Below are 14515 nucleotides of genomic sequence, written 5' to 3'. Positions count from 1 at the left end.
GCGCGGTACAGCTCTTCCATCGCTTCGCGATCTCGTTCTTCCTGCTGGCGCTTCTTCATCCGGAAGACTGAGTTCTGCCTGTTCCGCGCCTGCAGCATTCTCGCCCATGCTGCATTCTTCTCGTTTTTCAACTGTTCACATTCGAAGTCGTACCAGTCGTTTCTGTGATTCGGAGTCGCGAAGCCTAGTGCTGTAGCCGAGGAACTACCTATGGCAAATCGGATGTCCCTCCAGCCATCTTCAAGTGTAGCTGCGCCAAGCTGCTCTTCCGTTGGTAGGGCCACTGCTAACTGCTGCGCGTAGTCTTGAGCCACTTCTACGTTACGAAGTTGCTCGATATTGAGCCGCGGCGTTCGACTTCGACGCGTGGTGATAACTGTCGAAAGTTTTGAGCGCATGCATACAGCGACTAAGTAGTGATCCGAATCTATATTCGCACTGCGGTATGTGCGGACGTTGGTTATATCTGAGAAGAATTTACCGTCGATTAGAACGTGGTCGATTTGGTTTTCTGTTTGTTGGTCGGGTGATCTCCAGGTGGCTTTGTGGATATCTTTGCGGGGGAAGAAGGTGCTTCGGACTACCATACCACGGGAGGCTGCAAAGTTTACGCATCGCTGGCCGTTATCATTCGATACGGCGTGCAGGCTGTTTCGCCCGATTACCGGTCTGTACATTTCCTCCCTTCCTACCTTCGCGTTCATGTCGCCGACAACGATTTTCATCGTATGTTTGCTCTAACTGCGCGTAGAACGCTTCTTTCTCGTCATCGGGTCTCCCTTCGTGTGGGCAGTGCACGTTGATGATGCTGTAGTTGAAGAAACGGCCCTTAACTCTCAACATGCACATCCTTGCGTTAATCGGCTGCCACCCGATCACACGTTGTCGCATCTTGCCCAACACTATAAATCCTGTTTCCAGTTAATTGGTGGTGCCACAGCTTTGATAGAAGGTATCCGCTCGATGCCCGCTTTTCCACACTTTCTGTCCAGTCCAACAAAGCTCCTGCAACGCCACGATGTCGAAGTTGCGGGGATGTAGTTCGTCGTAGATTATCCTGTCACATCCTGCGAAATCTAGTGACTTGCAATTCCATGTTCCAAGTTTCCGATCGTAGTCCTTATTTCGTCGCGTGGGTCTTTGCCGATTGTATCGAGTCGTATTTTCTCCTATGTTATTCGCAATGGGGATTTTTACGGGTGGCTTATTGGGCCTACGCCAACACTCCTGTCTCGCCGGAGGGCCATCGTGCCAGTTCTGTTTAACGTCCCAACCAACACTGGGACGACCACGCTGATGGGGCTACCACCTTGGATCTAGCTGGGCGTGGTGCAGCGTTTCTTACTCAGCCGCTGGATGCCAGAACAGACGCTGTTTGAGCCGCACCTCCTTGGTGAACAGACACTCGGATCGTACCTCCTCAATCAAGTCAGAAGGACAACAGTGCCCAGGCTGCACTATCAGCTAAGCACACAACTATTAGCTGGCGGTCTTTGTCATCGCTTGACCCGTGGAAGCATGAGGTAGGAACTTGTGAGCACCAGAGCTACCGTCAAGGCGCCATTCACCGTGGGGGCTCCATTCACCGTGTGCCTTCGAATATTTTTTCATTATTTCCATATTATGATTGAATGATATGACAATTTCCCTTCAATTTCAACAATACAACACTAATGTATTGTTACCATGTCAAAACGCTCATTAGAAACATTTAAAAGTATCATTTTGACACTAAAGTGTGTTTACATGAAGCGGGTTTCTGCTCGTTCACTGCATTCATAGTGAAAAAACGAAAACTGCGCTAAGGTGATTTAAGCGATAAACTAAATGTAGTAACGTTTTTATTCCACCAAGAAGCAATCAAATTCACATATCAGGTATGTATTTTATATTACCGAAGTAAGTTTAACAAGAAAGTACGATTACTCGTACTTTTTAATTGAAACAAAAAGGCACGGTAAATGGGTACCCTAAAAATCAATGGTCTCCATTCACCGTGCCCCATATTGTCCCATATATCTAGAAAAAATCGAAAATTTGAACAATCGTTTTTCTAATAAAATCTTGCAAGTTATTACTTGAAATGAATTTAAACGAAGAAAATTCCCTTGGCTGGGTTGTTTTGATCATTTTTAAACAAAGTAGAATAAAATTTTTCATACACGGTGAATGGGTCCCTACTACCACCGTGAATGGTGACCTACCACGGAATTAGGCGACACTACTACCTTTTATTAATTGTACTATATCACCAAATTTTGTGAAAAATTTTCTACTTCTGTGGATATTGCTTTAATTTTAACCTATAATGAAGGCAATTAAAAGCAGCACCAACAATGTTTATAAGACTAGTGTCAAATGACAGCCCTTATTTGCCCCGAATCGTCTTAGATCCACGGTGAATGGTGCCTTGACGGTATATTGGACGCTCTCCTTATCGACTCATCGTTTTGCAGCCCAGTTTTTTAACAGGGAATTGCATAACCTATATTTTGTTGAATTTTCAAGGTGTGGGTTTTCTCCGTTCCTGAGCTATGACCATTTTTTGGAAGTTGTCCAGATGTTGGTTGATGTTCGACAGTCTCTATTATTAATTTGCACAGGTCATAACTGAGGAACGGAGAAAAAACACTTCTTGAAAATTTCACAGAATACAGCATATGTAATTCCCTTCCAAAAATATTTTTTATAAGATTTTTTCCGGGCTTCGAAAACAGTTTTTCCGACTTTCCCAACCGATTCTCCTCAATTTTTGTTTTTTATTTTTTTTAATTGCAGAGAAAATTCGCTTATGATTTCATAAAAAATGTGTGTACGATGCTTCGTTTTAGAGTTATGATTTTTCAAAATAGGTGGTGTCCGTGGAGTTTTCCGGAAAATCAGGAGACTCGGATTTTTTTTTCAAAATTTGCTCACGATTTCACCAAAAAAACATTGTGTCTACGATGCTTCGTTCTTAAGTTATGATTTTTCGGCTCATAACAGCTCATATAGCACATCTAGACAATTTCCACAAAATTAGTCATAGCTCAGGAACGGAGAAAAACCACATCTTGAAAAACTTACAGAATATAGCGTATAAAATATCCTTTAATTTTTTTTTTTTTTGGAATTGTTCAAGACTTCGAAGATATTTTTTTCGACTTTTCCAACCGATTTTCTCCAACAGTGGAAAAATTTTAGGAAAACAATTTTTATTTTGTAATTTTAAATTGCTGAGAAAATTTGCTTATGATTTCGTTCTTGAGTTTTTAAAGTAGGTGGTGTCTGTGAAAAATGTTTGTTTTCCACTGGAGTTTTCCGAAAAATTAGGCGACCCTGATTTTTTTTTCAATTTAGAATTTGTTTATTATATGTAAACCCTACCTATGAAAAAAAATCATCAAATTCTGAGAACCTTCGTATCAATTTCTATCGTATGCAAATTCCAATATTTATTGCAATATTTCACTTTATATCATTGCTTTCTCATAATATAGATTTTCAACACTACCACTTATACGTATAGTTTAGTGAAATACTAAACGAAATGAATGAATAATCATGGACGATTTAGCACGTTCTCATTTTCCCATTAACACACAAATCCCGAATTAATTAGCTCCGTCTTCAGAGCACATATTTTTCGCATAATAGACCGTCGTTTCATTCTTATTTTACTACACACAACGCTAATCCAGTTTCGTCACTGCTGCTGCACACAAAATCTTTTCCTGCACGTATTGCGATTGTGGGGATATCCTTCCGTCTGTTATCTCCACCATCCAACGGCAACTGATTCCCTCACTTACTCTTAATTAAACTTCGCACAAATGTACTGTTCACCGTCACTATCTTTTTCTTTTCTATTGGTTCCGACGGGACAAGTATCCAATTGCCCGCTAGTCGATGTCATTAATCAAACATAATTGAAAAATTATTGGAAACTCTAAACTATGCCAACAGGGCGCCGCAATTTCACTTTCGTTTACGTCAACGCGGAGTTTTTTTTTCCTTCCATTCAGAACACCACTCACTATAGGTAGTAGTAGGTACCTGCACTCAGCCTAGCACATGTCACTAGTGGTAAACCGTTGTTGGTAATAGCCAAACCACTTCCGCCACTTTAGCTCACACGTTCGCTCGAACCCGGTTCGCTTCCGTAGGAAGACTGACAGGATTGCATCCGATACTTGTTGCTTTATATAGTTTTCCACGCTGGCTGGCGGTAAGCGTGTTCTTCCAGTTGCACAGTGGTACCGCCATAGGCCAAAAATCGAAAAATTGATTGTCAAATTTATGAGTTTGTATATTTTTTATAAATCAATAATGTTCCCAAGAATGCAGAAAATCCATTTTTATGTAAATTTCTGTTGCATATTTTGCATGAGAGCGTGGGTACTGTTATGCAATTTTATATTCTTTCAATTTGTCGAAAAACTACATGAATTTTGAGTTGTACTCCTTGTCTTCGTATAACAAAAGCAAGTAGATTTTCAATTGGTTTTCAAAGCAGAGAATCAGAATAGATGTTTATCTTCCAATTCGAAGCGGATAAAAACCGGATCTGGATATTTTTGGACCAATGGGGATGTGAGTAATAGGCACATAATTTTACCAATAGAATATATACATAATAAAACTTCATGTAACATTTCAAACATGTTCTAAACCACATTTAATCAATCGTCCGCCAGCAAATGATCAGATTTGAGTAGGAGAATCAATCTGTGAAGGTTGTAACTGCAAATATCTGCATACAAGCTTGCAGGATGTATTGGAAGTTACCCGTTATTTTTATAAAAAATATGTATTCAAATAACTACAAAATTATATATATACTAGTTTTTCTGTAATTGTCTGAAATGTGTACCAAATGACTGAAATTTTTACAGGAGATATTTCAAAGCTTTTAACAATAATTGAGGGATATTTTTTTTGAAAACAATCTTTGAAAATATTTTTTAATTATGAAAAAAAAATACACTTCTGGAGGAATTGAGGAATTAATACCTCAATAGTTGCATAACAACCATTCTTATTTGGCCTCGTCAAAACTTACCTCTGTAATTGTCGAATTTGATAAGAAGTTTTCGCATTTGCTGCCAACATTTTAAAAATTTCCTCAAAATCCATTCAGTACCTAATACTGTAGTGCAGGAAGAAAATGGAGTAAATACGCTCTTTTAGTAATATTTACTAAAAGAGCGTATTTACTCCTTTTATTCCCTTCCCAAATCGGAATATTTGATAAATCCATTAACGTTAAATCTTAGTGTACAAATTGATTTCTTTTAAAATAGCAGGCGCTGATTAAATTGCAGTGACGAAGGGTATTTGTATATATTTTGATTGGGTTAGAGCTATACATGATTAAAATTCCATGTACTATATTACTGGATATCAGTTGCAATGCAATTGTAAAAAACAAATACGACTGGACAGATACTTGAATCTTTTTTATTGTGCAAAACGCAGGCCTATGCATTATATGACATATAACTGTGTAAAGCAATATTTGTATGGTTGAAAAATTTCCTTTTACGTACGTTTTGTGAATTAATTTTGAATATTTGTTTGAAATAATTTCAGAAGTAATTGTTTCTGTAATTGCACTATTTTTACTATTGTTTCAGAATTATCGCTTTTGGGCATTAGGTACTGTAGTTATACATACTTATTCGATGTGTGATGATTTTTTCTGTGTTTCGACAATGCAAACTACCTTATTTCTGAAAAAAATATTCAGTTTCATATATTTATTTTATTGCAGTAGAAATAGAACCTACTAATAAAATCACAATTATAATGCTAATACTGATTCTATTCACAAGAATCTATAATGATACAGTCGTGCTATACATGTTTTAACGTGCAATACTTAGCAGAAATTCCTCAGAATTCGACCCACTCTTCATAATAATTAAAAATATTTGATTACTGATTTCTGTGCAAAATAAAGGTTTTTAATGATATTTTCATTTATCATAAATAAAAATGTTCAAAGTTCATATTTTTCAAGTGATGATCATGAAAATGAACTGGAATATCCTTTTTTAGTCATAACATGCTATTTCTGGTCACTTATAATGATTCTGCCCTTCAAAAAACGAAGAAAATGATTTATGACCGCTTCCCCGAACAAATGGAACCACTGTGGGTTGATGTGAAATGCTACACAGAAGACGTAACCGAACGTAGTATCCTTGCCTATCCTGGCGAATGGTGAAATAAGCAGTCTTGCACATATTCTCTCAGTATCTGCAGATAGGATAGTCGGTCGTCTCTCCGCCGGATCGGCTCTCTTGCGTACGACGCGTCGCCGACAATTGGCCGAAGTAGCACGTGGCTATAATTTATTTACTCATGCGAAATCTTGTTTACAAACAGTTGGAGTCGCACGCGCTTCCTAACCGTGTTATCGGTTCTTTTGAATAGTGGAAACATATATTCTTGGAATAACGGAAAATTGCATGAAATTATCCAATACTTTCAGCAGACATGCTCATTAGGGTGGCCCACACTTAGTCTAATCTAGTCAACACAAACGCAGCCATTCATTGAAGCCTTGCCTTTCAGTCCTGGGCACACACGGCGATGCATAGGGGCGAATTGAAAGATTGCCAGTCATGTCCTTGACCTGTGGCCAGGTTAAATTTCTGTCGACTTGCTTGATTTCGTTGTTGAGGCTGCGCACAGTGGGACGAATGACCCAAAACGTGAACTTTTTTCAGTAGCGTCTTTAAACGTGATTTTATCGGCATGGTGTCTTCTGATGAAATTTTTATAAAAATAAGGCGCGTCGAATGGCGTTTAGTTTTAGTTCGCAACTTTGCCACAGGCGGCGCTGTAAAATCCAACTTTTTTGTTTTACGTTTTTTCAATACGGTGTCTTCGGCAAAGTTGTAGATATGCTCAATACAAATATCTTTGCCGAAGACACCAACCCTCTATCTCTACATTGCTTCAAGATACAGACGTATTTTATGAATGACCCCCCAAAAATCGTTTTATTCATATATTTCGAAAACGCGCAGTTTTAGAAAGATGCAATGTTCTACAAAGTTGTGTAAAATGTCAAAAGAAACAACATTGTAGAAGTGAATAGGGTTCTAAAATGGCAATAGGGTTAGTTATGGCTATTTTTAAGTTAAAAATAGCCGTTTTTCAAGGCTCAATAACTATCTTGGATGCAAATGGATGCAAATCAAACCCCACTAGGTTCAATATGTATTACTATTAGTTGAATATCCTGATGTTTTCGGTTGTATCCTCGAGTATCCTTAGCAGGGGTTCTTAATCTTACTAGAGCCTATTTTTGACGCTAAAACAATAATATCAGTTTTTGTATGTCATTTAGAACCCCATTATCTTCTGTGAAGTGATAAATATTAACTATTCGCATAATTGTATGCTTTATTGCGCCTACAAAAATCAATTATTATCGAGTTATTATCATATTATTCAAAAAAAAAACACTGAATAGAAGTGAGCTAAACCAGACGGTCATATGTATCCAAGTGATCTCACCAGCAAGCAAATTTTATTCGTGTGTTCAAAACATAAATGTAAATCTGGCTTTCGATTTGAATAGGTCGAATCAGGGTAGGAACCACAGTTAACATACGACCTATTCAAAACGAACGCCAGATATATACAAATTCTTTTACAGCACGTATAGTAACCGAAAAAACAGCAAGTCTATAAAACCTGAAATCATTTGCGTATCCATTTTCACAACTTTCAAACATAGCTACAAATTGATTTGTGGAAATGAAAAGGAGCATTTTCAGCTATCGGAAACAACATGAATTTGACAGGTGCCGAACAAGCGGGAGAGTGTGTGTATTTATACGGGAAGGTCAATGAACACATGGCACAAGTAACTCTCGATTAAGCCAGTAAAAGGGTAAAATAGCTTCTCTAAATTAGTTCTAATATTCCAACACATACCCAAAACAACTTTTATGATTTTTGATTAGAGGAACCTTTACTTTTCATCAGAGATGTTGTGCATATCCACAACTTTTTTGATAACTAGAAATCATTAAAACATTTTGTATACAAAAGCTTATTTGCATTAATGCAGGATTTATTTAGATCATTCTCACAGCGATCGAAAAATCTCATGCCTGTTGACGCCTTTAAGTGAATTAGAAAATTAGTAATTGGGTATTCGACATAAGAAACGTAGTGATTTTATATGAGTTGACTTTCTGCTTGTTCGTGTGCTGAAAATAATATGTGTATTTGCTTGCTGGTGAGATCACTTGGATACTACATATGACCGACTGGTTTAGCTCACTTCTATGCAGTGTTTTTAAAATAATAAGATAATAATTCCATAATAATTGATTTTTATAGGTGCAATAAAGCATACAATTATGCGAATAGTTAATATTTATCACTTCACAGAAGATAATGGGGTTCTAAATGACATACAAAAACTGATATTATTGTTTTAGCGTCAAAAATAGGCTCTAGTAAGATTAAGAACCCCTGCTAAGGATACTCGAGGATACAACCGAAAACATCAGGATATTCAACTAATAGTAATACATATTGAACCTAGTGGGGATTGATTTGCATCCATTTGCATCCAAGATAGTTATTGAGCCTTGAAAAACGGCTATTTTTAACTTAAAAATAGCCATAACTAACCCTATTGCCATTTTAGAACCCTATTCACTTCTACAATGTTGTTTCTTTTGACATTTTACACAACTTTGTAGAACATTGCATCTTTCTAAAACTGCGCGTTTTCAAAATATATGAATAAAACGATTTTTGGGGGGTCATTCATAAAATACGTCTTTATCTTGAAGCAATGTAGAGATAGAGGGTTGGTGTCTTCGGCAAAGATATTTGTATTGAGCATATCTACAACTTTGCCGAAGACACCGTATTGAAAAAACGTAAAACAAAAAAGTTGGATTTTACAGCGCCGCCTGTGGCAAAGTTGCGAACTAAAACTAAACGCCATTCTACGCGCCCTATTTTTATAAAATTTTCATCCGAAGACACCATGCCGATAAAATCACGTTTAAAGACGCTACTGAAAAAAGTTCACGTTTTTGGCCATTCGTCCCACCGTGCTGCGCCGCCACGACCCTCTAGGTCTGCCTCTGCTGCGATATCCTGCTGGGTTCCAGTCTAACGCTTGCTTTCAGATTTTGTTTCCGCCCCTGCGTAGAGTGTGGCCGACTCACCTCCACTTTCGCTCTCGAATTTCTGTCACTATCGGCTCTTGATGACATCGACGATGGAGCTCCACGTTGGAGATCCAAGTGTGAGGCCACCATGCACGAATTATATACCACAGGCATCTATTGATGAAGACCTGTAGCCGTTGAGTGTTCTCCACTGATACACACCAGGTTTCACTGACGTATAGCAGCACAGACTTATGTTCGAGTAAAAAAAATCGGATTTTGGTGCGTCGACTAATCTGGTTGTTTTTCATACATTTCTTAAAATCACAAAAGCAGCCCTCGCCTTCTTGATCCGTGCACCTATGTCGATCTTGGTGCCACCATCGGCCGCCTTTTGGCTACCAGGATATTGGAAGCTTCCAACAATCTCCACTGTTTGTCCAGCTAAGGACTGTATCGGAAATTAACTATACACGTTCAAAATGCTCTATCTAAATGCTATCTAAGAAATTTGGAAAATGTTTAGTATTATTGAAAATATGGTTCTATAAGTATACCACACAAAATAACAATCTGTACAAACTGCATTTTTTTTTTAATTTGTTTTAATGTTTCAATAATTTGTGGCGGAAAAAAATTGTACTGGAAAAAATCTAGAAAATAATGATTATTACTAGCAGTTATGTACACATAACACTCAATACCGACTTAAAAAATTCTTATTTTGGATAGAAAAACCTCCAACGTTTAGAATATGGTCTATCCCAAAAAACACCTACTTTTTGGTCGAACTTTGACGCTCTGTTTTAAATATCTTCAGAGGTTATAAAATTCCGTTCTCTGGTAAAACTACTTCTTCAATTGATTTAAATACATACCCAATTGAAAAAAAAAATGCAAATTTTCAACTTCATGTATTTTTTATTTCCGCAATCGTTCTTTGAAGACGCATAAAAAATTAGTTTCTTGAAAAATGGCCTTTTTTCATTTTTTAAGAATTGCCCTAAACTGAGGAGGGAATTGTTCTTGATGAAAAAAAATTCCTATACATATCGTGAGCATTCTGGAAAAGAATATATTTGCGCAAAAGTAAGAAAAAATCGAATATTTTCCCACAGTTTTCACAATTTCAAATTTTTTGAAGGTGTCCAAAATTTTAAAAACATATGTGCATTCTTTGAGATAATTATTTTTTGAAAATCAGAACTGCCATTATTTATTTAAAATATTTTAAAATTATCTCCAAAAATAAATTTATGTTTATTTCGAACAGTTTCCCGATTTCCGATACAGCTGGAAGGATTGACCGTGTTTACACCCAACGGTTTGGTCTTGTTGACTTTGATGGTAAGACCATTACGATCATACTGGAACTTTGCATGTCCCCAACTTTGATATTTCGTAAGCAGAGTGAATTTTAATATGGATAAGTAGCATTTACCTTCATTTTTAAATGGCAATATAAGCCTTTCCCCCATGAATAGACAACCTTTGTGAACTGAGGTTTTTTTCTCGTCAAACTTTAGGGTTTCCTCTATTCATACAAATTACATGTAAATTCTCATCATATGTCGCATTTCTCGAATGCTTGCAAGAATAAATAAAAATCCCATCGGGGATGATGACGAATGTTTGAATTTAGTGATAAGCCGTTCGAAGTAGGTATCACATTAAAATTGCAAAAAAAACGTTAATATTCATTCAAAGTTTTTACTAAATGCTCACCGAATTGCTGGGTACATAAAATATCTTAATTGTTACTTTAATAGCATTTATTTATCGATTGATTATATGTTTAAAACTTAGTGTCAGCATGTCTGCGCAAAATTAGGACCATCATTTAATACCTGTTCCTAATTCTGCGCACTTAAGAAAAACAAGAACATAAAGAAAAGAAGAAGAAAACTCAAATGTATTTTACCAATTCTGATTTCTCGAAGACAGTAGCACAGGATGCTTATTGAAAATGCTTCAGCTGATGAGGCAACTTCTTAGCAGTTTTGCTAACGGACACAGATTTCAGGCAATTTTCAGTACTTTCACAATCATTTTATTTTTTTACAAAATAATGGTCGGTAATTTGAAACATTTTTCTTTACACACTTTTTGATAACTATTGAAACAATATTTAAAAACTACATTTGAAGCTAATATTGAATTACCATTCATGATTTTCAAGTATATTCGTGAAAGTGCGCCGAATTAGGGACCGCGCAGAATTAGGGCCGGTCAGGGTACTTCTATTTTGATCAACGAGAGGCATAGTGATATAAACAATAACGTTATCTGATAGAAACTTTGTGACATTATCCCAATATATCGTAAAACTACTTCAGTGCTTACGGTTTTCCGTGCCTACAAGCTTTTGAAAACCTTGTGTAGAGCTTATTACTTACCACTGAGAAGCTGTTAAATGGCCTTTTTGGTGCTTACAACAGTGCTTAGTGGTTACCTGGGAATGTGATGATTGGATGTTAGAGTGTGATGGCTGTTGTTACTAAAGACCAAGAGCACTCCCCACAACCCGCATGGACTGGGGTATTTTGTTAGATGGAAAGGATGGAAGATCTGAGAGTCAACGTTGGTGATACGATTCATGGATAGAAGCTATTAAATATTTTATTATTATTATTATTATTATTATTATTATTATTATTATTATTATTATTATTATTATTATTATTATTATTATTATTATTATTATTATTATTATTATTATTATTATTATTATTATTATTATTATTATTATTATTATTATTATTATTATTATTATTATTATTATTATTATTATTATTATTATTATTATTATTATTATTATTATTATTATTATTATTATTATTATTATTATTATTATTATTATTATTATTATTATTATTATTATTATTATTATTATTATTATTATTATTATTATTATTATTATTATTATTATTATTATTATTATTATTATTATTATTAATATTAAAATGTTATAGTGATAGATTGTGTGGTGATTACTATAGAGGTCACGCGGCAGAGTTCGCTTTAGTTGCATAACTTGTAGGCGTTATATACACTGTGCTGTGGAAGTTCGAAGGAAGCGAAACGACTTTTTCAATTCGTTTCTGGTTCTAGCGATGGCTATGAACATAAGGACTGTTCAATTTATAAAACGGACAACTTGCTTGTGCGATATCTTTTTTATTTTTCAATACAATCATTATCAGTTTTTTGCATATCTTTCTATAGCTATTCTCAAATGTAGGAAAAATATAGCATTAAGCCAAATATTATTTATTGTGTAACTGAAGCGGTTTTCGTAAAACATCAATAAAACCCATTTCTCAAAATTGAAAATAGTTGAAATAGTGAATTGCCTTGTTTTCATAGAAATTACTAAAAAATGTTCATTTCAGTCCTGTGTTGCAATAGCATCACGGATTCGACTAAAAATCCAGAGTATTAGAATATTGCTCTCTGAATGATACAGAAGAAAAAAATACTTTTAATTGCATTTTTTAAAAATGCAAAATCATAAAAAAAAATCACACTTTATGCTCCATTGGTGCAGATTTTCGACTCTAGCAAATCTTATTATTATTTATTTTCAAAAAAGTTGGTCCTATGTTATTGTACACCTTATTTAATAATAATCGGATGCAAAGTTTTTATTTCCAACATCATTGTTATGCAAAATTTGCATTGGGTTGCATTATTATTTGGAGACCTTCAAAAAACGAAACTGTTTTTATTACTGTGTCTGTAATGGCGCACAGTAACCAAACCAGCAATGCTATTAAGAAGCAATTTTCTGCATTTAAAACCACATTTCTCCCACTTTCGACTAGATGCATAAAACATTGATTATTTAATATTTTCATGCCCTTTTGCTTTACAATTGCATTTTATTCAAAAAATCGAATCTCACTTGAGACTTTAATATCTCAACACTTAATTTTCCAATTGTGTTTAAATTTTGCCAGAATGTTTATTACTCACGCTGCTGCAGCATGGCACATACTTTTCTGGTAATATGTAAAAACGATATACCATATGTGAACAGTAATTTTATTTATATTTTCAATTTTCAGAAATCGAAAAATTCCCCTCATTTAACACCTGGCCGATTAGCATTAGCATTAACCCTCTAATACCCAACCCCGCCTTTAGACGGGGTATAGTATGAGCATTTTTGTAATTTTTGTTTCGAGGAAAATCAAAATTTTTATATTTTTGGCTGATTTTTAGGACTGTTCTGTATATCTCAAAATGGTTTTTGGTGTATTGTAAAGCGTATTTATATTTTTCCAAAATCATTGAAAAATTGATGTTATGGTCACCTTTTAGAAGTCATTGTTTATTTTGTATTGAATCGCTACAATTAACATATTTTAAATTTTTCCCAAACCATTCTATCCTTGTTTAATAGTTTAAGGGAATCGAATACAATCTAAAATTATTTTCCTTAAAATTACACGGAAAATAAAAATTTATATGAAAAAAATTTAAAATAAAAATGTTTCAACAATAACCATAAAATCTCAAAATGTTTTCATCCCAAAAAATCCGTACCCCAAATAGGCTTCCAGGAAAAATATAAAAGTGTGGGGATGCTCAAAAATAAAAATTAGAAAAATCAAAAACTGAAATTCACGAAATCGAGAATTGAAAAGAATCATCTTCCAAAACATGTTTAAATCGATTTTAGATGACGAAAAATGATATTTAGATCAAAATCAAAAATTTGGGTATTAGAGGGTTAAGCGAGTCGCACAAATTCGTAGGTGGTACAGTCCTATACCGCTGTTATGAGGGTTGCCTCCTTCCTGTCCGAACCAAAGCACAAAGATTTGGGACTAATCTCTGACTCTTAGACAAGACTGACGCAATCCTCCAATGGTCGAGCACTGTCCTGGCCACGTCCTTGCGACTGCTGAGGAATGGGAAAGGATGGTTAGTTTTGGACACCTATGAAAAATGTAGACAACTCTACGATCTCTCAGGCCTAGGTGTCACGGGAATTTGGGTGTTGTTAGTGGAAGGGTAAACTCCAGATGATACGCTTGGTCAACGTTCAGGCACACCATTGTTAGTCTTCTTCGAATCCGTTGTCTGCCCGATTCATCCTGGATTCCTCGTCTTCTTGATGGCATTCGGTTGAATTACCAGATTCTTCGGCTGATAATCTGAACTGAAATATAAAATAATATTAACATCGTACGTCAAATAAGCTACATATTAGTGATACGTTCGCCACAGTTACATATTTTTAAAATATTATTTATATCGTACGATACATTTACCTGAATCCTACTGAAATAAAATATTAATTAGCAGTACATTGAAACACAAATACTACAAAACACAAAAAAACAGCATCAAACTTTGATCTTGGTATATTCAAAAAT

General features: G+C 35.3%; 1 protein-coding gene across 1 annotated transcript in view; it reads right to left on the bottom strand.

Moving 5' to 3' along the window:
- LOC109433032 (guanylate cyclase 32E) overlaps positions 1–9685 on the bottom strand; it is a 92141-nt gene extending 82456 nt beyond the window's left edge. Inside the window, exon 1 of the mRNA XM_029855507.2 lies at positions 4036–9685. The gene's annotated coding sequence lies outside the window, so the exon portion shown is untranslated. The remainder of the gene's footprint in view (positions 1–4035) is intronic.
- Positions 9686–14515: the final 4830 nt, after the last annotated feature.

Source organism: Aedes albopictus, chromosome 2 (genome assembly GCF_035046485.1).
Source record: "Aedes albopictus strain Foshan chromosome 2, AalbF5, whole genome shotgun sequence".
NCBI lineage: Eukaryota > Metazoa > Arthropoda > Insecta > Diptera > Culicidae > Aedes > Aedes albopictus.
This window is presented reverse-complemented; position numbering and strand designations above follow the sequence as displayed.